Raw genomic sequence first — 23,315 nt, forward strand, 5'->3', positions numbered from 1 at the left:
TCATGTCTTACACGGATTGATGTCTCTCTTCACCCACTTTTCTGTTGTTCATTCCCCCAGGAAGCGGGTTATATGTAGATCCTTGTAATCGGTTCCCCTTTCTACTCCACCTTCCCTCCACCCTCCCAGTATTGCCACTCTCACCTCTGGTCCTGAGAGGCTCATCTGTCCTGGATTCCCTGTGTTCCCAGTTCCTATCTGTACCAGTGTACATCCTCTGGTCTAGCAGGATTTGTAAGGTAGAATTGGGATCATGATAATTGAGGGGAGGAAGCATTTAGGAACTAGAGGAAAGTTGTGTGTTTCATCGGTGCTATACTGCACCCTGACTGGCTCATCTCCCCCCTGTGACCCTTCTGTAAGGGGATGTCCAGTTGCCTACAGATGAGCTATGGGTATCCTCTACACACTCCCCCTCATTCACATTGATATGAGTTTTTGTTCTGGCTCTTTGATGCCTGATAACTGATCCCATCAATACCTCCTGATCACGAAGGCTGGTGTTCTTCTTCCATGTGGGCTTTGTTGTCTCTGAACTAGATGGCTGCTTGTTTATCTTCATGCCTTTAAGACCCCAGATGCTATATCTTTTGATAGCCAGGCACCATCAGCTTTCTTCACCACATTTGCTTTTGCACCCATTTTGTCTTCAGCAATCCTGCTAGAAGGTGAGCATCATGGAATGCCAAGTTAATAGAACAAAGTATTCTTGCATTGAGGGAGTACTTGAGTGGAGGCTCAATATCCATCTGCTACCTTAGTACTAAACCTGTAAATATATGCACATAGATTTATTTCCCCATCGTCATATATAAATATATTTATAAATGTGCATGCCTGTAATTAGACCTCTATAAATGCCCTTTGCCTCCTACTTCTTTCCTCTATTTCTTTGTACTTTCCTCTTGTCCCACTATCATTTTCAGCCTTTATTTGGGTTTCAGTAATTCCTCTCAGTTACATTGCCCTTGATCAAGCCCCACCAGGCATCCTACACCCTTCTCACCATCTATTTTAGATCACTTGTTGTTCCCTTGTCCCTGGGTTTGTTAACACCCATTTCCTTTCCCTGACTTCCCTTTCTCCCATGTCCCCCTCCAGAACCATTGGTCCATTGTTTTCTCCTCCAGCTTGTTTTATCCCAGCTATATGATCTAGATAGACCTGCAGAGACAATAATATGCACATAAAAAAAGACAGAGCAAAACAAAGCAACAGGGAAAAAAAAAACAACAACAAATGAGAAAAGCCTATAAATAGTTCCAGGTCTGTTTGTTGACCTTTAAGAGTAGTTTACCAGTTGAATCTGATGGGGCCCCATGACCTGGCCCCACAGTCTATTTTTGGTATTCCCTGGGGACTTCATTGGTTTGCTCCCCTCACTGTTCTGTTGCACACCCTTAATTTTTCACCTTGGTTTGCTGGGGTCAGACCAGCACAATTCCCACACTCTGTCCCCCACAGCGCTATGGGTCAGTGAGCAACATTGTGCTTTTAGTGAGGCCAGACCTATGATCCTCTCTGTGCATTAGCTGCTCTGAGAAGGAATATCGTCCTCAGGGCTTTGTGGGCCAGGATATGCCCCACTCTCTCTCTCTCCCTCCCCCTTCATTTGCTCCCGTGTGCTCTGATCTGACATGTCCCTCTCCCGGAGTTGTAGATTCAGTGCTGTTCTCTGAAATAAATTCTTCTGGAAGGAAGGGCAGCTGTCCATGTAGTTGGGATTGGGGCTGGTCCCCCAGGCCTCTCAACTGGTTCCCTACTCCATGCTGGCATGTTACATTCCCATCTTGAAGCACTGGGTTGAAGTCTGATCCGTCTTTCCCTGTGGAGATATAAACAACACCCTCCCCTTGGGTGGGCTAGTGCCCTGTTCCCCCACTACCCAAGTCTTTTTTAACCCCCTCCTTTTTAGTTGGCTACCATATGTACCCCTGGATTTGGTCTGGTCCTGCTACTGTATACATACATTTAGGTCCCTGCTACTGTATACATATATTCCTGGGGTGTGATCCAGGTAATATGGCAGGGGCCTACTTCCTCTTTTATCAGGGACCCGCCACCATGGGCCGCATTCACACCAAGACCATGAAGAAGATGGCCCAGGCCCACACGCACCTGAGCAATGGTTTCCACACCAACACACGAATGTGCAAGGAGATCACCATTATTCCCAGCATGAAGCTGCTCAACTTCCAGCTAAGTCACTCCCTTGATGACGTGGATTCAAGGAGGCATCTCCATCAAGCTGCAGGAAGAGGAAAGAGAAAGCAGAGAGAGATCTCAGCCCTGGATCAGGAGATCAGTGAAGAGGATCCAGACACTAAGGAAATGTGGAAGCTTTGGGACGTTGGCAGTCTGTCCAACCTGTAGTTCACTCAGCCCACAGTTGGAATGAATTTTAAAATGACCGTGTGGAGCTGTTTGAATCTTTTCCACAATGCTGAAATATGTTCGATAAACCAGGGACACACACACACAAAAAAAAACGTAGCTCTGGTACATACATACAATGGAATTCTATGGCTTCTCCCACCCCCCACCCCCAAAAAAGAAAGAAAACAGCAATGAAACTCTTCATGGCATGGAGATGCATGGAAATCATTATGTTGAGTGAAGTTAGTCAATCACAGGAGAACAAATATTGTGAGATTCCCCTACCGTAGGATAACCAGGATGAAAGCAGGCTTATGCTCTCGGGGCATGTCTTCTTCTCCCCTGGTCTGCCAAGCAACGTGGTAGAGAGCCTGCCTAGAGTTCATGACCCCTTTAAATGTCCTTGTTGATAATCATATATACCACCCCCTTCATATATACCTCTTAATGACCACTTTGACAGAAGAGACCTTGCCTCAGCTGGGATCAGCTTTTCAAGATGTTGGGGGAGAGTAGGAAGAGGGAGGTGACCGCCTAGTGGCTGCCATACAAAATTGTGCAAAGGTCACCCCGAATCAACAGACATTCCTACCAGCAGGCTGAGTGAACCACGCTGGAAATGCATATCAAGAAAGGGGGAGGGAGCACGCATGTCTCAGAAATGGTAACTGTGTGTCTGTTGGTAGGAAAATGGCGGGGAGCAACCTCATATTGGGGAATTTAAAAAAAAAGTCTTAGCAGAAAAATAGAAGAACTACATGATAATATCGATAGATGCAGAAAAAGTATTCGACAGCATCCAACACCAATTCCTGTTTAAGACACTTGAGAAGACAGGAATGGAAGGAAAATTCCTCAAGACAATACAAGCTATATATGAAAAACCAACAATCAACGTGTCAGTCAATGGAGAAAAGATGAACACAATCCCACTGAAAAGGGGACCAGACAAGGAATCCCTTGTCCCCACTCTTATTTAACTTCGTACTGGAGGTTTTAGCTAAGAGCATAAGACAAAGAAAAGACATCAAAGGTATTTGTCTGGGGAAGGAAGAGGTGAAACTATCGTTATTTGAAGATTATAAGATTTTATATATGGAAAATCCCAAAAGCTCCACAAGGGGAATATTGGAAGCAATAGAGGAGTTGGCAGAGAAGCAGGACACAAGATCAACAAACAGAAGTCCATCAGACTGCTATCCACATCGGATAAGACCACAGAAGAGGAGATCAAAAAGGTGCTACCCTTCACAATAGCCAAGCACAAATTGAAATATCTAGGGATACACCTGACTAAAAGAACAAAAGATCTATATGAGGAAACTACAGAACACTATTACAAGAATCTAAGAGTGACCTCAACAAATGGAAGAATAGCCCATGCTTATGAATTGGAAGACTCAATATAGTAAAGAGGTCAGTTCTACCAAAGGCAATATATAAGTTTAATGCAATCCATACAATTGCCCTCATGTTTCTTCAAAGAAATGGAAAAACTGATTACCAACTTCATATGGAGAGAGAAGAAGCCCAGAATTAGCAGAGAACTCCTCAAGAAGAAGGACACCATGGGAGGGCTTGCTTTACCTGACTCTGGCACATACTATGCAGCCACAGTTCTCAAAACTGCATGGTATTGGTACAATGACAGATACTCAGACCAATGGAAAAGAACTGAAAACCCAGAAATAAAATCATCAGCATACACACAGCTGATCTTTGATAAGGACCCAAAAAGATCAAATGGGAAGCAGATGCCCTCTTTAACAAGTTGTGCTGGAAAAAATGGATATTTACCTGCAGAAAAATGAAGCAAGACCCTTATCTCACTCCATGCACAAGAATAATTCAAGGTGGATCACAGACCTTGAAGTTAAACCCCAAACTGTTAGGGTCATCAATGAGGGAATTGGGATTAACTTGAGAACTTTGGCGCAGGGAATACACAGGCTATCAGAAATAGAGAATGACACAAACACAGAGGAGGCACAAATTGACAAATGGGATATACTGAAGATAAAACACCTGTGTACATCAAAAGAATTCACCAAGAGAGTAATAAGAGAGTCCACGGACTGGGAAACTATCTTTAGCAATGACACATCTGACAAAGGCCTTATTACTAAAATCTACAATACCCTGCTAGCTTCCAAAAAGAAAAAAAACTAACTTCCCACTTGAGAGGTGGGCAAAGGATTTGAACAGAAGTTTCACAGGGGCAGAAATCCGAATGGCCAACAAACATATGAGAAAATGTTCCCGATCTTTAGTCATAAGAGAAATGCAAATTAAAAACAACAATGAGGTAACACCTAACACCCTCAAAGATAGCCCAGTTCAAAAAATCAGCAAGCAACAAGTGTGGGAGGGGCTGTGGTGAGACAGGAACTCTCATCCGCTACTGGTGGGCCTGTAAGTATGTACAGCCACTATGGAAATCAATCTGGCGATACCTAAAACAGATGGAAATCGAGTTACCATATGACCCAGCAATCCCCCTACTGGGCATATGCCCAGAAGAGGCAAGAAACAAACCACGGTCAGACATCTCTGCTCCAATGTTCATTGTGACACGATTCACAATTGCATGGGGTTGGAAACAACCCAAATTTCCATCAACTGATGAGTGGATTAAAAGGCTGTGGTATATATATATATATACACACACACACACACACACACACACACACAATGGAGTACTACGCATCACTAAAAAGCAGTGATGAATGTATGAAGCACATCGCTGCATGGGAAGAATTGGAGGAAATCATGCTAAGCGAAGTAAGCCAAGCACAAAATGATAAGTACAACATGAGTTCGCTGAGGTAAGCTTTAAATTAAAAAAATACAAAAGAGGCATAAGGGAAAAGCTACTGTAGACAAACATTCCTGGGGTGAGGACCAGGTAGTACAGCAGGGGGTAGACAAAATCCAGGAATACATATGGTAGCCAACTAAAGAAGGGGGGGGAATAAAAAAGAAATAGGTAGCAGGGGAAGAGGGCACTAACCCAACCAAAGAGAGGGTGTTGTTTATATCTCCACAGGGAAAGAGGGACCAGACTTCAACCCAATGCTCCCATATGTGAATGCAACATACCAACATGGAGTAGGGAACCAGTGGAGAGGTCTGAGGGGCCAGTCCCATTCCAACTACGTGGACACCTGTCCCTCCTCCCAGAATAACTTATCTTAGAGGACAGCACTGAGTCTACCACTCCGGGAGAGGGATATGTCAGATCAGAACACATGGGAGCAAATGAAGGGGGAGGAAGAGAGAGTGGAGCACATCCTGGCCCACCAAGCCTTGAAGATGATATTCCAGCTCAGAGCAGCCAATCCACAGAGAAGATCATATGGCCCGCCCCACTATGAGACACGACATCCCTCACTGACCCATAGCCCTACCGGCCACAACACTGGAGACACAGTGCGGGAATCGTGCCCAATCTAATCCCACCATACTGAGGCAAAACACTAAGAGTGTGGAACAGAACAGCAAGGGGAACAGAGCAACGAAGTCTCCAGGGAATACCAAAAATAGGCTTTGGAGCCAGGGCTTGGCTCAACCGGGAAACACTCGTAAATGCCAACAAACAGTCCTTGAACTAACTCAACCTTTTCTTTCTTGCTGTTTTGTTTTGTTTTGTTTTTTGTCATTGGCTTGTTGTTGTTGTTTTTTATTTCATTTTGTTGCTTCGTTTTGCTCTGTCTTGTTTTTGTGCATGTTATTATCTCTGCAGGTCTGTCTAAATAAGATAGGCTGGATGAAAAATCTGGAGGAGAAAACAATGGGACCAACATTTCCTGAGGGACATGGAAGAGGAGGAGGTGGGGGAAAAGGAAGTGGAGTTAACAAACCCAGGGACAAGGGAACAACAAGTGATCTATTTCGGTGGTAAGAAGGGTGTAGGAGGCCTGGTAGGATGTGATCAAGGGCAATGTAACTGAGAGGAATTACTGAAACCCAAACGAAGGCTGAACATGATAGTGGGAAAAGAGGAAAATCAAAGGAAATAAAGGAGAGAGCTAGGAGGCAAAGGGCATTTATAGAGGTCTAAATAGTTATGTACATATGCAAATGTATTTATATATAAGGATGTGGAAATAGGTCTATGTGTATATATGTCTAGCTTTAGTATTGAGGTAGCTGATGGACATTGGGACTCCACTCAAGTACACCCTCAATGCAAAAATAATTTGTTCTATTAAACTGGCATTCTATGATGCTCACCTTCCTGACACAATCACTGAAGACAAAGCGGGAGCATAAGCAAATGTGGTGAAGAAAGCTGATGGTGCCCAGCTATCAAAAGATATAGCATCTGGGGTCTTAAAGGCTTGAAGCGGCCATCTAGCTCAGACGAAACAAAGCCCACATGGAAGAAGCACACCAGCCTGCATGATCACGAGGTGCCGAAGGGATCAGTTATTAGGCATCAAAGAACAAAAAATCATATTATTGTGCGTTCACCTCCCAATACAATTGCTGAAGACAAATGGGTTCATAAGCAAATGTGGTGAAGAAAGCTGATGGTATCCAGCTATCAAAAGACATAGCATCTGGGGTCTTAAAGGCTTGAAGGTACACAAGCAGCCACCTAGCTCAGAAGCAACAAAGCCCACATGGAAGAAGCACAGCAACCTGTGTGATCACGAGGTGCCGAAGGGATCAGTTATCAGGCATCATCAGAACAAAAAAATCACATCATTGTGAATGAGAGGGGAGTGCAGAGTGGAGACCCAAAGCCCATCTGCAGTCAATTGGACATCCCCATACAGTAGGGCCTCAGGGAGGAGATGAGCCAGTCAGGGTGCAGTGTAGCAACAATGAAATATAAAACTTTCCTCTAGTTCCTAAATACTTCCTCCCCCGCTCCACTATCATGATCCCAATTCTACCTTATAAATCTGCCTAGACCAGAGGATGTACACTGATACAGATAGGAACTGGAAACACAGGGAATCCAGGATGGATGATCCCTTCAGGACCTGTGGTGAAAGTGATGATACCAGGAGGGGGCAGGGAGGGTGGGGTGGAAAGGGGGAACCAATTATAAGGATCTACATATAACCTCCTCCCTGGGGATGGACAACAGAAAAGTGGGTGAAGGGAGACATCGGAAAGTATAAGATATGACAAAATGATAATTTATAAATTATCAAACGTTCATGAGGGAGATGGGAGGGGGAGGGGAGAGCAGGGAAGGAGGGGTGTGGGAATGAGGAGCTGATGCCTGGGACTTAAGTGGAGCGCGAACGTTTTGAGAATGATGAGGGCAATGAATGTACAAATGTTCTTTACACAATGGATGGATGGATGGATTGTAATAAGAGTTGTATGAGTCCCTAATAAAATGATTTTTAAAAGCCTTAGCAATAATTACATAGAACCCAAGGGGAGAATATGCCTAATACTATGTTCCTAATTGGACCATTTTGACCTAATTTCTGTCCCACCCTTGGTGACCCATGCCATGTGCTATAGAATACTGGGACTTTAGACTCTGTCCTTTCTAGGCACACAGTAGCCTTCATAAACCACACCAGAAGGACCTGATGCGGAAACCCTACAGAGTGAACTGAGCTCTACCTGAAACTTACCCGAGTGTGGGAGGACGCAGGTGACTGCCGTCCCAAGGACATAGAACTGGCCGTCTTTGGACTTTGGTTCTGATCTCTTGCCTTGAGGGTGCACCATGAATGGTGGGCCAGGACTACCACATACTTACTATTTTAATGTCCTCCTTGCTTTATTATGACATGTATTAATCTGGTAGACACGGTTCTGACACTGTCAATGACTATTATTGAAAGTTTTGCCTTATCAAAAACCCCCATTATTTATGTAAACTATGTCCAGTCACTTAAGAGTTAAGGCTATACAAGACACCAATCCCTGTATTGCAGCTCATGCCGGCCTGTACTTGTATAATTTCCTTTTTGTAACTGGGTTTTAATTATATACCATTGGCTCAATTAAGGACACTCTCAATATAATTATCTTGTGTCCCAGGGAGATGGTTGATGATATCCTCTAACATAAAAGGACAATGATGTCTCTAAGGTGAACCAGAGACATATAGAGCAAGGATATGTGAATGGATCTGGGCCTCACACTTAATTCTAGCCCAAATCTAAGAACAATTAGTCTTTATGACATAACCCTGCTTGATGGTCAACCTCATGAAGCGATCACTGAAGATATGGTGCTAAAGCAACGTGTAGCAAAGAAACTCCATGGTGCCCAGCTATCAGAAAGAATAACGTCTGGGGTCTGACAGGTTTGCCTTCAAACAAGAGGTCATCAAAGTGAGATGTCAGCTAAGTCCACATGGAAGAACCACCCCAGCCTGTGTGGGCCAAGATTTTAAATAGAAAACTCGAATGAGAAGCAGGGAATGGTATCAGAGCTGAAGTGGTGAACCGCCACTTTGCAAAAGGCTGTAGCTATGGCAGTGGAAGCCCAAAATTGGTCCACACATAGATTAAGCCTCCGGGGCAGCCCCTCTGGGCACAGCCAAGGGATGTGGACAGCCTTGTGCTCTGACAGAAAGCCTTGTAAAAGCAATTACAGTAGATATGGTTAGATGAACATGTAAGGTCTCATTTTATCTCCTTTCTGATCTATTTAATAGTTGTCCCCGTTTTTAAAAATATGAAGGGGAAACACACGTGGATTAAGCGTCGGGTGAATCCCCTCTGCCCATCGACCAGGGATGTGAATGCCCTTGCTATCATGGAGAGTGCATTGGAAAGTGGTTCATGGCAGATGTTGTCATGTTAAATTTAACACATTATCATTTGATCTCCCCTTTGACCCATTTTAAAGTTTTTCTAGTTTTTAATATTTTCTTCTTTCTTTTTGATTAAGGTTTTTCCCTGTTTTACTTTGTGATTGTTGCTGTTTTATGTATTTTCCTATATATGAAATCCAGGAGAGGTAAATCTATAATGTCAGTAACTGGATTAATGGTTTCTTGGGAGCATGACCGGAGAGGTTGGACGTACTGTCAGGAGAGACCAGTCCCTGGAGAAGGACGTCGTGTGTGGTTAAACGGAAGGACGGTAAAAAAGAGGAAGGCCCTCAGCAAGGTGGATCGACACAGTGGCTTCATCAAGGGGCCCAGGCATGGGAACAATGGTGAGGGTGGTGCAGGGCCATGTGGTGCTTCTGTCTTTTGAGTACAGGGTCGCTGTGGGTCAGAGCTGACTCAGTGTAACCTGCAACCACCACCTTGGTTCCTATCCAGTCAGTGTCAGCTGTTGGTGACCCCGTGAGTCAGAGGATTGTAATCACTGTGTTCTCGGTGGCTCTGGTCCTTTGGAGGTAGCTCGACAGAACTTTCCCCAAAGGTGCCTCTGGGTGGACTCAAACCACCAACCTTCCTCTTAGCAGCCGAGTGTACCAGCCAAGCACTCTGGCTTGTGTCTCTATAGATGGAGCGAGTGCACAAATCCCTGCAATTTACAAAGTAGTTTACTGGGGTTGTCGATTAGTGCATCCTCCTGTGACGGTCACTTTTCAATAGCTACCAAAATGAACGGCACGGTAGCACTGCCAGCTAAGCACTGAACTGTTAAGCCACAAGGCCAGTGATTCAAACCCACCAACCTCCCTGGAGGAGAAAGGCTGTCTGCGCCCCAAAGATTCAGAGCCTTGGAAATCCTCCACAGCAGCGGTTCTCGGCCTTCCTCAGCCGCGACCCTCTAACACAGTTCTTCATGTTGTGGTGCCCCCTCCAACCATAAAGTTATTTTTGTTGCTACTTCATCACTATCATTTTGCTACTGTTATGAATTGTGCAACCCCTGTGAAAGGGTGGTTCGACTCCCAAACGGGTCGTGACCCGCAGGTTGAGAACTGCTGCTCTACACAGTCTTTGGAATAGGCACAAATATCTCTTCCAGGCTGTTGGTCAGGTATCTGTCTTCCAAATTACCTGGCACAGACGAATGAGTGCTCCCGGGGCTTAGTCAGCCTCCTGAAACATTCCAGTGGGCATTCCATCAATTCCTGGAGCCTTGTGTTTGGCTAATGCGTTCACTGCCGTTTGAACCTCTTCCTTCAGCATCATTGGTTCTTGCTGGTGTGCTTGCTACCTCCTGACATGGTGGAATGTCGACTCGCTCTGTCTGATACACTCATCTCCTGACCTATTCACCAGTGGCTGTGACGGCTGCTTCCTCTTGCACCCTCGTCCTCCATGCAGTGACCACCCAGCAGCTCTGCCCAATCCTTCTCTGCTTTTCTCACTTCCAGTCACTTTCCCCTCCACCTTTGTACCTGCCCCGGGTCACCCTCCAGAGCCCGCCCCGCTCTGTGTCTGAAGTCTCGGGTTCTGACAGCACACTGTCGGGCCGCCATACCTCTCGCACACCCAGGATATAGGTTCTTTAGCCACACCAGCACTCCCAGGCCCGGCCCCCCACTTCCACTCCCTCGCGGATGGTTTTTCCAGCGTGGATCCCATGATCTATTTCCCCATCACTGCCCCCTCTCTGGCACCTTACTCTTTAGTCCCACCATCCAGATAACTGTCCCACCCCCACCCCCGCCCCGTGCAGTCTGCACACTGAGCTTCTCTGCTCAAGCTCTAAACTGCAGAGTGTCCATAAATCCGTGTCCTTCAGACCTGGACCCATGATCACCTTCTAATCCCCAGGCTCAGCTGCGTCCTCTTTCCTATTCAGTACTGCTCTCTGACTCCACCTGCCACCGCTTCCAGTTCTTCTGGTTATTCTTTCAAAGTTTCTCTAGTCTCCCACTCTCCCTTACTCTCAACAGAGCCTCAGGGCATCCTTCATCACTAAGAACATCAAGGGGCCCTGACCTGCCATCCTCACCCAAACTCGGCTCTCCCCTCTGCACTTCTACTGCCTCCCTTCACCTGCACCCTGGCCTCCCCCTTCTCGGGCCTCCTGGGATAATTGAGTCCATCAGTTGTCCCCAACCCCTCTTAGTATGGCCACCCTCCTCCAACCTCCCTTCACCTCCTCGGGCTACCTTGGCAGAGGTTGCCAAGCCTCCTGGCAGAATTATCGGCATGCACCGTGGGGGTAGGAGTCAGATGCCAGTCACTAGGCTGAGGTTGGAATGAAGTGAGGAGGTGGAAGCAATGAGTGCCAGCTACAATTTCTAACAAAGTTAGGCCATGTGGGAATGTGAGGTGGAACGTTAGCGTGAATGGAAAGCAAACTAAAAAAACGGGGTTGTTTTAGGTTAGGGGGAGACCTGAACATGTGAGTTGGCAGATTAGACAGACCACCAGCAATATGGAATGAGGGAGAAGGGAGGGAGAACGAATGAGTGAAGTGCGGCCTGAAGAGGTGGGGCCAGCCTTGGGGCAGAGGGGAACACCTCTCCAGGAGGGGCAGGAGGTAGGAGCGAAGGGTAGACAAGGAAACAGCTGTTCAAAGGTCAGCCGAGAAGTTTCATCCCCAGATGGTTCTACAGACTCAGAGAGAACACATGCTCCTGCTTCCTCCAGACGTCGGTAGAACCACCATTTGGTGGCCATGCTTGTAATTTTGCTTACAATCATCTGCCCAGTGGGACGGCTGCAGGAGAGAGCTGAGATTCAGCCTTGATATCACCATTCCAGAGATTAGGCTTTTGCCATAAGTAGGCACATTTAAATGCATTTCCATTGCAGTAGCTATTCCCTTTCATAGCGCCCAAGATAGAGTCGCTCGATGAAAAACACATACGAATCTGTCCAAGGAAAACCACGTGCCACCAAGGACTACCTTCTTGGGTTGAGGCTGGGAGTGGGATGGGAAGGAATCAGGAAAGCAACAGCCTCCCACTAGCTGGGCTTCCAGAACTGGAACTGAGAGCCTGGGCTGTGGGCTCAAGGAGAACGGGAACCAGAGTATCCCTGGGGCCTGACCCCTGGCACGTGGACTCCCGCCATGCTTCCAAACAAATGAATGAAGCAGAGGTCCCGAGTTCTTGTCCTGGCTGCGGCTAACCCAATGGGTGACTTCCGAATGAGTGGATGGAAGCCACCAAGGCCCCTTCAGGGTGATGAGCCCAGGTATGAGTGTCCAAAGGAGACGAAACAGCAGACCCCAAAATCCCCCCCCCCGCCGTTTCTACCTGTTCAAACAGCCCAACTGGAAAAGCCCATCCTACCCCAGCCATCTATCTAACAGATCGGCTTGCTTTAATCCCACGGCTCATTCCCTCGGGTCAAGGACCAGCTCCGAGTACTGCAGTCTTTGGGGTTGCAAATGTTTAGCTCCTGGCGCGGGGGGGGGGGGGGGGGGAGAGGGAAGGGGAGGGGAGGGAGGGATACTGGTTAGATTTTATGCCAACTCAGTGCACTTGAATGAAGGTAGGGTGGAGCCCAATCTATCAATCAGGTCGCAGGCTGATGACATCTCCTGAGGGAGGGGGGCAGCTTTTGGATAAGAGAGGGCTGAGCAGAACTGAGCTCTCTCCTGCACTTTTGCCCTTCTGCTGCATCTGCGTCCTATGTCTGGTTCGTTGATCTTCTACAACGTAGCCTGCCAATCCCAGGAGCCCTCGGTGGGCAGCTGACCCTGGATTCATTCAGCTCTGCATCCACCAACCTGTGGCCCTCCTCCTTCATCTTCCTGCTCCTCAGCTCCTGCAGCTCCAGGACTGAGGAGCCGCCTCCAGCTCACATCTGACCTACACACTTGAACCAGACAGGACGTACCTACTTTTACAACTATAGAAGCCATTTCTTAAGATACGTCTCTCTCTTACACACACATCACTGGTTTGATTCTCTAGAATACCCAGCCTAACACAAGGGGTTTCTGTAAACACAACCAACGTTTGTGTCGGGAACGCAGGGTTTGTGGGCGGCAGAGCCAGTGTTCCTTCAGCCAACAAGCATTTCCATAGGTGTCTGTCGTGGGCTGGACATTGGGCAGGATGCAGAGAACAAAAGGGCAATTCCACATGTTCCCTGTCCTCTGGGTTTCCAGTTCTGGGGTGGGGGAGGGGGCAGGGGGCAGGAGGATTAACTCTTCCATGATTAAGGAGCTTGACGTCCTCTCAGACCTCCACTGAACTGTAAGAAAGCTGTTAACATCTGTCCCCTCCCCGTGGGTCTCAGCGCTCTGACCAGGAAACTGCAGAATAAACGTCAGTAGCCTTTCAGTGAGCCCTTTGTTCTCACAACCAGTCCCTCTACTCTCTCCGGGCTACACGCTGTGAGATCCCGATTGCCCACAGGGAAGTGGTTTCCTTCTTAGCAACCCTGCCTTCCCCCACCCAGGTGTAAAATCTAGCTTAGGGTGCTTACAGTTGAACAAATAGTAGCCATGAGCTTATAGAACAGGTTTTCCTGTTAAAACTGGCTCCACACCAGCCCTCCAGTACCTCCCCCCACATCTTAAAAACCACACTAAATACCTTTCTTTAAAAAAAAAAAAAAAAAAACCTATGCCCACAAAGACAATTCACTCTAACTATCTCATCAATTCTGACTCAACTGTAGGCCAGGGTAGACCTGCCTCCGTGGGTTTCCAAGACTGTAACTCTTTATGGGAGTAGAAAGCCTCATTTTCTCCCTCGGAGCAGCTGGTGGTTTCGAGCTGCTGACCTCGAGGTTAGCAGCCTGCGAGCTCCTCACAAAGACAAAGAGCAGGAAAGGGCGTCCCAGCAGCATTCTGAAATTGGCAGTCGGCTGTTGTCTGGTGAGCAGATGGAGGAGAAGGGAGAGATCTGGTCATCCCAGGAAAGCTGGGTGCGGAGGCAGCAGTGCTGGGCGCTGGAACACAACGCTCTCTCCGCCTCACTTTACAGCCTCCCCGGAAGCCCTGGAAGAGCACGTGAGAGCACGTGAGAGCCCTGGAAGAGCACGTGAGGTCAGGAGTCCGAGCAAGCACCAGGTGGACAGCCTCCTCCTCTGACCCACCGCTGGCAGTTGATGGAGTTTCGTGTTTCGCACCTAGCATCTTGGGATCCCTCCCGCTCAGCATCACGCGAGACACCCCATGACCTCTCTCTGACCTTGCACTCGCTCCTGTCTAGATCCTACTTCTTCCTCTTTCTCAGTTTATTTTCAGATTTTCTGGACTGCGGCCTCTGGTCACTTCCCGAGAAAGGGACTTTTCTGGTACATCACATCACTCCATGTATCTCTTCAGAGCCCACATACTCAACTCTAACTGAGGGGAGTTCCGTGGCAAACACCTTCCTGTGTCCAATCTACATATGAGACTTGTTTGTCTTCTTTGGGAGCTTGTAGGATCGTCCGTAAGTCCCCATCACTCTGAAATGTTGCGGCGATGTATCGTAATGTGGATTTATTTAATTCATCGTTCCAGGCACTCCCTAGACCCTTTTCATCTGGAAATACATGCCCTTCCATTTGGGAAGCCTAACAGAAATTTTAGAGAGTTTAAGGTTGCGTGAGGGGTAAATACTTTTAAAGCTGAACTAACAGAGGAAAAAACAAACGCAAGAAGTATTAACTCCAAGGAACACAAAAAGTTGTGTAAGAACAATCATAGAGCCCTACCTGTGTCGAGCGGACAGCCAAGCCCACTGCCAACAAGTCGGTCCCCACTCAAGTGGTCCTACTCAACCCAGGTAGGAGAGCTCCTTAGGATGTCCAAGACCATACATCTTTGCCGAGGCAGGCACCTCACCTCTCTCCATTGGAGTGATGGCTGGGTTTGAACCACCGACCTTGAGATTAGCAGCCCAAGGTTTAACCCATCCTACCACCAGGATGCCTTGCGATATGTATACAAGTTGTCAACAGCATGTCCCTTCTTTCATGTTATCCACACTGAATATTGATTCAGTCAAAACTGTGTCACAGCTACATTAAGAAGAATGGAGGGCTGAGGGAAACAGGAAGTCTTTTGCAGTGAGAACTAGTGTGGTAAAGCTGTTAGCTAAATCTTCATCTTCAACAGAGGAGGGTTAATATACTTCCATACTGCCGTCAATTGGAAGGATTGCTTAAAGAATATAGTTTATTGTAAAGAGTTTACAATAAACTAACAAACAAAAAGCTGTTGGAAGAATTGAGAATTGTCATTTCTAGGAACCAATGAAGGAGCACAGGGATAGAATTAAATTTTTTTCAATATTGTAGACATTTTTGCCACTTTAAGTTATGAATAAATGTTTGCGAAAATGAGAATATGTGAATTCAAGAACACCGGGAAGCCTGGAGGAGTTGGGCCTGCCAAACTCACTGCTATCAAGCGGCTTCTGACCCATAGTAACGCTAAAGGACAGGCTCGCACTCTCCCTGAGGATTTCTGAGACGGATGATGGGAGCAGAAAGCCTCCTCTTTCTCCCATGCAGCAGCTGGGGAGTCCGACTGCTGGCCGCTGGTTCACCGCCCAGTGAGTAACCCACAGGGCCATCGGGGCTCCTGAGGAGCTGGACACCGAGACTTAATTTCGGATGCTCCAGATGTCAGACATCTGGGTGAGGCTCCTAAGATGTGAGGTCCGATTGGTTACCATGGGTGAAGGAGAAAGCGTTGTTGCCTAGGGGCTGTTGGGTTTATGTTAATGGTGGTGGAATCATTTGAAAAAGGGTATCAATAATGGTTGTACAACAAGAGCAGTATCATCACCGGTACTGAGTCAGACATGTAGAAGTAGTGGAACTGGAGAATGTTTTGTGGTATACACTTCTGCCATAATTAGAAAAAAAATAATTACATGAACAGCAATAAGTACAAGGAGGAAGAAAATGTTCTAAAATTGACTGTGGTGATAATGGTCCAGCTCTTCTTGATTTGATTGAATTATTGAATTATATGACATGTGGATGGAGTGATAATAAAACTGTTTTTTTAAAAGACTGTTTGAACTGATGGAAACTAAAAATAAAAATAAATTCAGTACTTAATTCAAAAATAAGAAGAAGAAGAAGAAAGGTCTGAAAGCCTTCCCTTCCGCCTCCTGTTTGATGGATGGGGTGTTACAAGTAAGGGACATGGTGCCATCCTGGAGCTAATAAAAACCTCCGCATCAGTGTGCCCCTTGGGGTCCGACTTCAGGAAGGACCCCATCCAGGCTCATGATCTTCCCTGTGACTGGGATCTTCGAAGACAAGGGCAGCTTGAGCAGAGGCTTGAAGGATGCGCAGAATACGTAAAAACAGCAACATTGGAAAGGAGTGGGCAGTTTGAGGTTTGGCCCAAGTCTCAGAGGCGATGTGTCTTGTCAGTCCCAAGAATTGCCCTGGAACAAGAGTGCTGAGCAGAAAAGGAACACTAGCATTCTGTCGAGGCCTTACCCTGCCTTCTCAAGTCCCAGACCACACCATCCACGACAGAGAATCTTGGAGAAAAGGGGAGGCCTTGGGATGGCTAGAGATCATGCTTCCTTCATTTGGCCCTCATCTTATGACTTTTACTGCCAAGGGAGGAGTCTAGGGACATAATTTAGGGACCTGGTGCCCATCATGGTGCCCCCATGCCCACGGTGGTTCGGCCCTCTCTTGTCTGATAGTCCCCATTGCCTTTGTCTCCTAGCTGTCCACTCCCTGGTATTCCTCATGTACCTACTGGACTTTCTGTGTCCATTGAACTCGGTGTGCAGACAGTGCTCCCCCTGCTTGCTGGTGATGTACAAGGAGGTCGTGGGTTGATCAAGAAGCTGGAGCGACTCGGTAACTTGCAGGGGGTTTCCGATCCCCTCTGAAAGTTCTCCCTGGTGTAGATGGGTCCTGGCACTAGGCCCAAATTCAAGTTCAGTATCATCTGAATGTTTAGTGACCAACCTGTCTGAGAGGGTCTTGTTCAAAAGCATTGCCGACCTGCTTGATATTTATCCACATGAAGTGACCATGGAAGATATGGGTGCAATTGCTACCGTGGTGAGAAAGGCAGATGGTGCTCAGCTCTCAGAAAGAATAGCACCTGGGGCAGTGAAGGATTTTCTTAAAACAAGCAGCCCTCTAAGTGAGGTGATCCAGTCCATGTGATCCAAGGATTGCAAACAATAAAATCTAAGATCAAAGGAAGGAACTGTATTGGAGCTTAAATGCTGAGCACTGGCTTGTCGACGGCTATGGATGACAATGTGAGCCAAAGTCCATTGGCAGAGTCCCCACACGGACTAAGTCCCCATGGACTCCCTTGGACATCAATAGTTTCGTCCTCGCAGCCCATTAGAAAATGGATTACTAAAGATCCAGTTAGCTTAAATTTTAATATCTTACCATCTGTTTTCCTTTTGACCCATTTTTACCTTCTAGTGTTTATTATGCTCTGCTTTCTTTTGGATTGAAGATTATCTGTGTTTTATTTTGTTGTTGCTCGTGGGTTTTATTTTGTTTCGGTCTGGGTTTTGTATGACTTTCTCTATATGAAATCCAGGACAGGTAAGTCATGGAGACAATATCTGGACTAATAGATCCTTAGGATTATGACCGGGGAGGTTATGGAGTGTCGGAGAGCTAATAATAATGGGTACAAAAGTGTGGAAAATGATCAAAGGTGGATCGTGGTAGTGATTACTCAACTCTCTGTAATATATTTAATCCATTAAATTGTATCATATATGAGGTATATATCAATAAAATTATTTAAAATTTATAATAAAAATAAAAGAAAATGGAAATTTAATACCCTGTTTCCCCAAAAGTAAAACATCCCACCAAAATAAGACCTACTTACAGTTTTGCCTCTCACTGAAACATAAGGCATCCCCCCTGAAATTAAGACCTCCCTGAAAATAAGGCCCCCCAAAGCTATGGTAATTCTGGAGTCTGGACCATAGCAAGGGGCACCGTGGCACAGCTCACTGCTGGTCACAGCGTAGCTGGAGGGGACAGGAAGTATGAGATCTCTTTTAATAAAACAATAAATGTGTACCATATTCTTCTTCATGGAAAAATAAGACATACCTGAAAATAAGACCTAGCACATCTTTGGGAGCAAAAATTAATATAAGACAGTTTTATATTCAGAGAAACAGGGTAACATTAAATTATAGACAAAATTTCTTTCAAACATTGCAAAGGACCAACACCCGTCGTTCTTGAACTTTGAGGTGCTGTGGAGGAGAACATGTCCCCGGTAGCACTGGCCCCCCGGATGTGGCGGTCTGCACTGGGGTGGGTCCTGCGCTCTTCACAGGTGTGCACGGTACTGAGTCCAGGTGTAAGTAGGGAGAGTAGGGGAGACCCACTTTCACTAAGCACTTAGCTGAGCAGAGCACCGGGCTACCCCAGGACACCGCTCATACTGAGTTCGGCACAACTCATACTGAAGGGGTGTTTTTTATTTGGCTTGGTTTTAATTTCCATTTACCTTGACTACTAACTTGAATACTTTCCTTAGAAAGAGCTCTCGGGAATTTCCTTGCCAATCTGAATATGTCTGTGTTCTACTTTTCATATTTAAATAATATTTAAATTTCACCCAAAATGCTTTGATACAAGTCCTTCCCCACCCCAGGAGCTGTGTGCGTTGTTGGCCTTTCCAAGTTCAAGCTGGTCCCTTCAATGCCAGTCTGCTTTCCAAGTTCAGGCTGGTACCTTCAATGCCAGTCTGCTTCTCTTTTATTCCTTGTTGTTTGTTTCCATGTCTGCAAGTTCTTATAAGTGTCATGTTCTCCAGCATCTTACTAGGCAAAGAATCCTTTGACCTAAATATCTGAAGTTTTCCTTTGGCTCCAATAAGTTTTCTTGTATTGTTTCTCTTTTGAATTTCCTCTGTGCCTTTCTCGTCTTCAGAACACCTTAAGACATGACACCCCCTAGCTTGGGCATTTGCTAGAGAAGGACATCACGTTTGAGGGTCAGCAAACACCAGGGAAACCCTCAGTGACCCCCATGGATTGCCGCAATCCCTCAGCAATGAGCTCAAACACATCAACGATCACGGGACTGGCACAGGACCAGGTAGTGCTTCTTTCTGTTATACTTGAGGTCACCGGGAGTTGGCGCTAACTCAACAGCAACTAATCAAGAACAGCAGCCCCTGCTCGTGTGTTTGCATGCACAATTTCCATTTCCTCATGCTGGTGTTTCTTCTAGACAGACAAGCTGCCTCTGGCCTTGGGTCTCAGGTTCTAAGAACTGACGCTTCCGATGCATCTTCTCTGGACTCCAGCAAGAAACCATACCTGCCTCCCACACCCTCATTTACTGGTCGTCCTTAAGCCACCCCAGCAGGACAAGGCAAAAAGGAGAGTCACTCTACTTACTTCAGCCACCACTCTTACATACACACACACACACACAAACACACACACACACACATTTATTTATTTGTTTGTTTGTTTGTTTGTTTGTTTGTTTGTTTTTAGGGGGTTCAAAAAGTTCATGGTAAAATAGAATCAAAAAGAGAAGGAAATCTTTCCATGAACGTTTTAAAGACCTTGTGTGCGCGCGCATTTGCTTCCTTCGCATGTGAAAAAGCATGAGGAATAACATGCCAGCGCATGCTGAGAACACCGCGGCCGTCAGAACAAACAAGCCCGTCACGGAGGAAGCACAGCTGTAATGGGGGTGTGGCGGGACTTCATCTCGGGCACTTGGGACACGTGGCCAGGAGGGGCCAGTGCCTGGAAACGGACACCATGCTTGATAAAGCAGTGAAAGAGTGAAAAAGAGGGAGTTCGTGGACAAGGGGAGTTAACCCGTGGCTGCACCGTGGGCCCACACATAACCAGTGTGAGGATGGCCCAGGACTCAGCCGTGCTTCACCCCGTGGTTCATGGAGCCAAGCCGACAGCCCCTACCAACAACAACAACAACTGTGTGTGTGTGTGTGTGTGTGTGTAGAGAGAGATTCCCTTTTCATTTCACTTTTCCATGAACTTGTTGAAGCCTCCCTCCTACACACATGGGAAGCAAATTACAAGGCTCATGATGAAAACGAAAAGCTCTCCGGAGCCACGCACAAAACCTCTACTCCCCAAAGGTAAACCACATTCAAGTTTTTGCCTTTTGTTTCTCAAGTGTATCTCAGTATCTCTAAATCATACTCTGACACGGCTACTTCTTCGTTTTTCAGGATCAGACAGACATAGCTGTCTACTGCCTGAAAGCGACTCTAACTGGGACGGAGGGAACAGAGAGACGAGGTAAGGCAGGCACATTACCACTTAGAGCACACACACACACATCCTGCCCAAACCTAGAACCCAGATCTCAGAGAAGGTGCTGCTGGGTTTGTGCTGGTGCCCACGAGCTCAGAGGGGGACCCAGTGGGCCGGACACGGGCCTCTGAGGAGCTTTCACTTCTGCTGAGATCTCTGAGCACAGAGGAGAAGCCTGGTGAGGAGAAGGTGTGAGGATGCTGCCTCTCCACAGGCTGCGGATTTGTGGACCAAGTTGAGCTATGGCTACAGAAAGGCCTTGGTGCCAACACGATGAAGACGACATGTCGCTGCCAGCTGAAAGCCCATGGGCAGCACCCTTGCCATTGCCTGTGTTCACAGGTCCTCAGACGGAGGCTGCTGGCAAAGCAGAGTGCCAGCTAGCGCGTTCCGATTCCAGCACATTCCACAACGCCAAGTTCAGGAGCGCGGGCTTGGAGCGGAGAGACAAGAGCTTAATACAAGTCACATCCACGTCATCGCGGCCCATCCACTGGGAATCTAGTCTTTTTCCTCACTTTTCCTGAGCAACTCAGCCACCCCATTGCTTGGGTATTTCCCCCTTGGGCCTTCCTGAAAAGGGCCTGCCAGCACAGCCGGAACCAGCTAGCATCGGCAGAGATGGGAAGCGCCGAGCAAGACTCTCTGCTGTTGGTTTGTAACTCCTGTCGTGCAGAGAAGGTGTCTGCACCTCCCATTTCCGCTCTCACGTCTAACACACAGCACAGGCCCCTGTTGATCGTCCTTCTTGTATTCAAATACATGCTAATCAAATCAAAATACTTCTGGACTGCTAGAATATCGGCGACTTTTAGAAACTAGTACTGCGCCCTTCTGGTTAGCGTGCTGGCATTCAGACTGGGCGGCCCTCCTGAGACAGCCATTCAGTGTGCCACCGTCGTCGTGACGATGTTCATTACCTCACACTTTACCTATCCACGAGTCCTGAGACCGCGCATCCCCCATGCCCTCTGATGGGCGAATAGCTGAGTGAGCCATGATATAATCCCTCATTAGTATAATGGACCCGTGGTTGGAGGCAGGCTTGTGGAAAGAGTGTTGCACCGTGGGAAAAAGCGCACGCCTGGGCTGCAGAGGCGCCAGGCCGCATACAAGTAGAACACAGACTTCAGAGGCGCGTGGGTGCCGATCCGAACTCTGCCTCCTAAGAGATGCTTAACTCTGCTCTCCCTGAGCCTCGGTCCTTTTATCTCGGAACTCAAGGAATAATCTACCTCTCAGGATGACGTTGGGGATTAAATAAGAAAGAGAAAACACCCTCTATTTCACAAGGAGTTCGTGTCTTTATAATTGTCTTCAGTACACAGGCAAGGTGGGAAGGTGTAGCAACGTTACCTGTAGAACCCTGCCGGAGAGAAAAACAGATGCATTCCGGACGCCGAGACTGGGAGGCAAAACATGACCTTATTTGGCCAGGTTTGTGTCTGAGTTGCGGAAGGATGGGTTGACTCTCCTGTTTGTTTTCTAAAACGGGAGCTGTGATGTGATGTCATTTGGGACTTTCGTAATAGCCAAACATGTCTCATTTGGAGGAGCAAGTTTTGAGTGAAACGACCCAAAGATCAGGAAAAGGGATGACTCCCTGAGTTGGGGGCGGGGGGCCAAAACATTGCCCAATTCCTGCCTGCCTGCCTTCTTCAATAATTCGCTCCCAAAGCTATTCTTAGATGGGACCAGCAAGGCAGGCACTGGTGCCAGTGGTGCCAGGAAGGCGGTGCGGGGCGGTGGCCTGACCTGGCTCGAACAATGAGGTCATCTGCTTGGGGGCGATGGGTCGCGCGGTGGGGGGTGCTAGCTGCCAGCTTCTCTGGAGAAAGGAATTTCGGGTGTGGAACGGAAGAAATCTAGACTGGTCGCTGTGGTGCTGGGTTTGTTCTCGGAGGTATCAGAGTAGGCTCACGGCCAGCAGTGTCCGTTACTGGATATGGAGCTGCAGGTCGATGCGGACGCCTGCACACGGAGGAGTGGGGTGAAGGACTTGACCACCAATGGAAAGTCCACGTAGCAGCTCCAAGGGGGGAAAACGCCTGGCAACCAGCTCCGGGAAAGATTAAACCGTTTGCCGTCAAGTCCCATCTGACTCATGGCACCCTTGTGGGGCAGTTCTACTTTGGCCCGAAGGGTCCCTGTGAGTCAGAATCAGCCGCCCAGCACACACCACCATACACATATGTCTTGTTTTGTTCGTTATCCATTCCCTGGCTCTGGACGGTGTCTTCGACGCTATCTGAAATATTGTGTCCATCCAATAAACATATCACCCTTTTCCAACGAAAATTACCTGCCACCATGTTGCCCCCCCCTCCCGAGTGAGCGGGTTTTGGAGTCACCAGGTTCCAATGCCAGAGCTTGAAGGCAACAGTGGAGCTCGAGAGTCGACGTCTCAGAGGCAACGCTCACACTCGGCGTCCAGAGCTTGGCTTCTAAATACCACTCTCCACAGGGAGAAGCTGAGGGCGCTTGGTGAGGCAGCTGGCTCCAGGGCTGGCACAGGGGAAGCACGGGTTGGGCCCTCGGGCCAAAGTTGGGACCATCTCAGAATCAACGGAACCAGTGAGTGAGCTCAGGAATCCCTGAGTCCCTAGGAATCCATTGTGGAAACACGGGGCCCAGAAGATGCTTACAGAGAGAAGGCTCCCATCGTGGATGAAGAAGTAACGATGGATTTTGGCAGCCTCCATGGTAATAATTAAGCCAAGAAACAGTGGGCGTTTTCCTTCCTAGTGGGAGGAAGTACGATGGGGCTAAGGTTATTTGCGTAGTTTCAACGCCTCGCTCCACAGAATGCTTTTTAATTACTAAGAGGAAAAAAGCAATCTAGAGTGGAGAAACCCGGCAGCCACAGCCTCTTCCAG

The 23,315-nt window shown here is 47.4% G+C and overlaps 1 pseudogene; it reads left to right on the plus strand.

Annotated features, from left to right (window-relative positions):
* Nucleotides 1–2,064: 2,064 nt before the first annotated feature.
* LOC142451499 (small ribosomal subunit protein eS17 pseudogene) lies at nucleotides 2,065–20,966 on the plus strand (annotated as a pseudogene).
* The last annotated feature ends 2,349 nt before the right edge of the window (nucleotides 20,967–23,315 follow it).

This window comes from Tenrec ecaudatus, chromosome 6 (assembly GCF_050624435.1).
Source record: "Tenrec ecaudatus isolate mTenEca1 chromosome 6, mTenEca1.hap1, whole genome shotgun sequence".
NCBI lineage: Eukaryota > Metazoa > Chordata > Mammalia > Afrosoricida > Tenrecidae > Tenrec > Tenrec ecaudatus.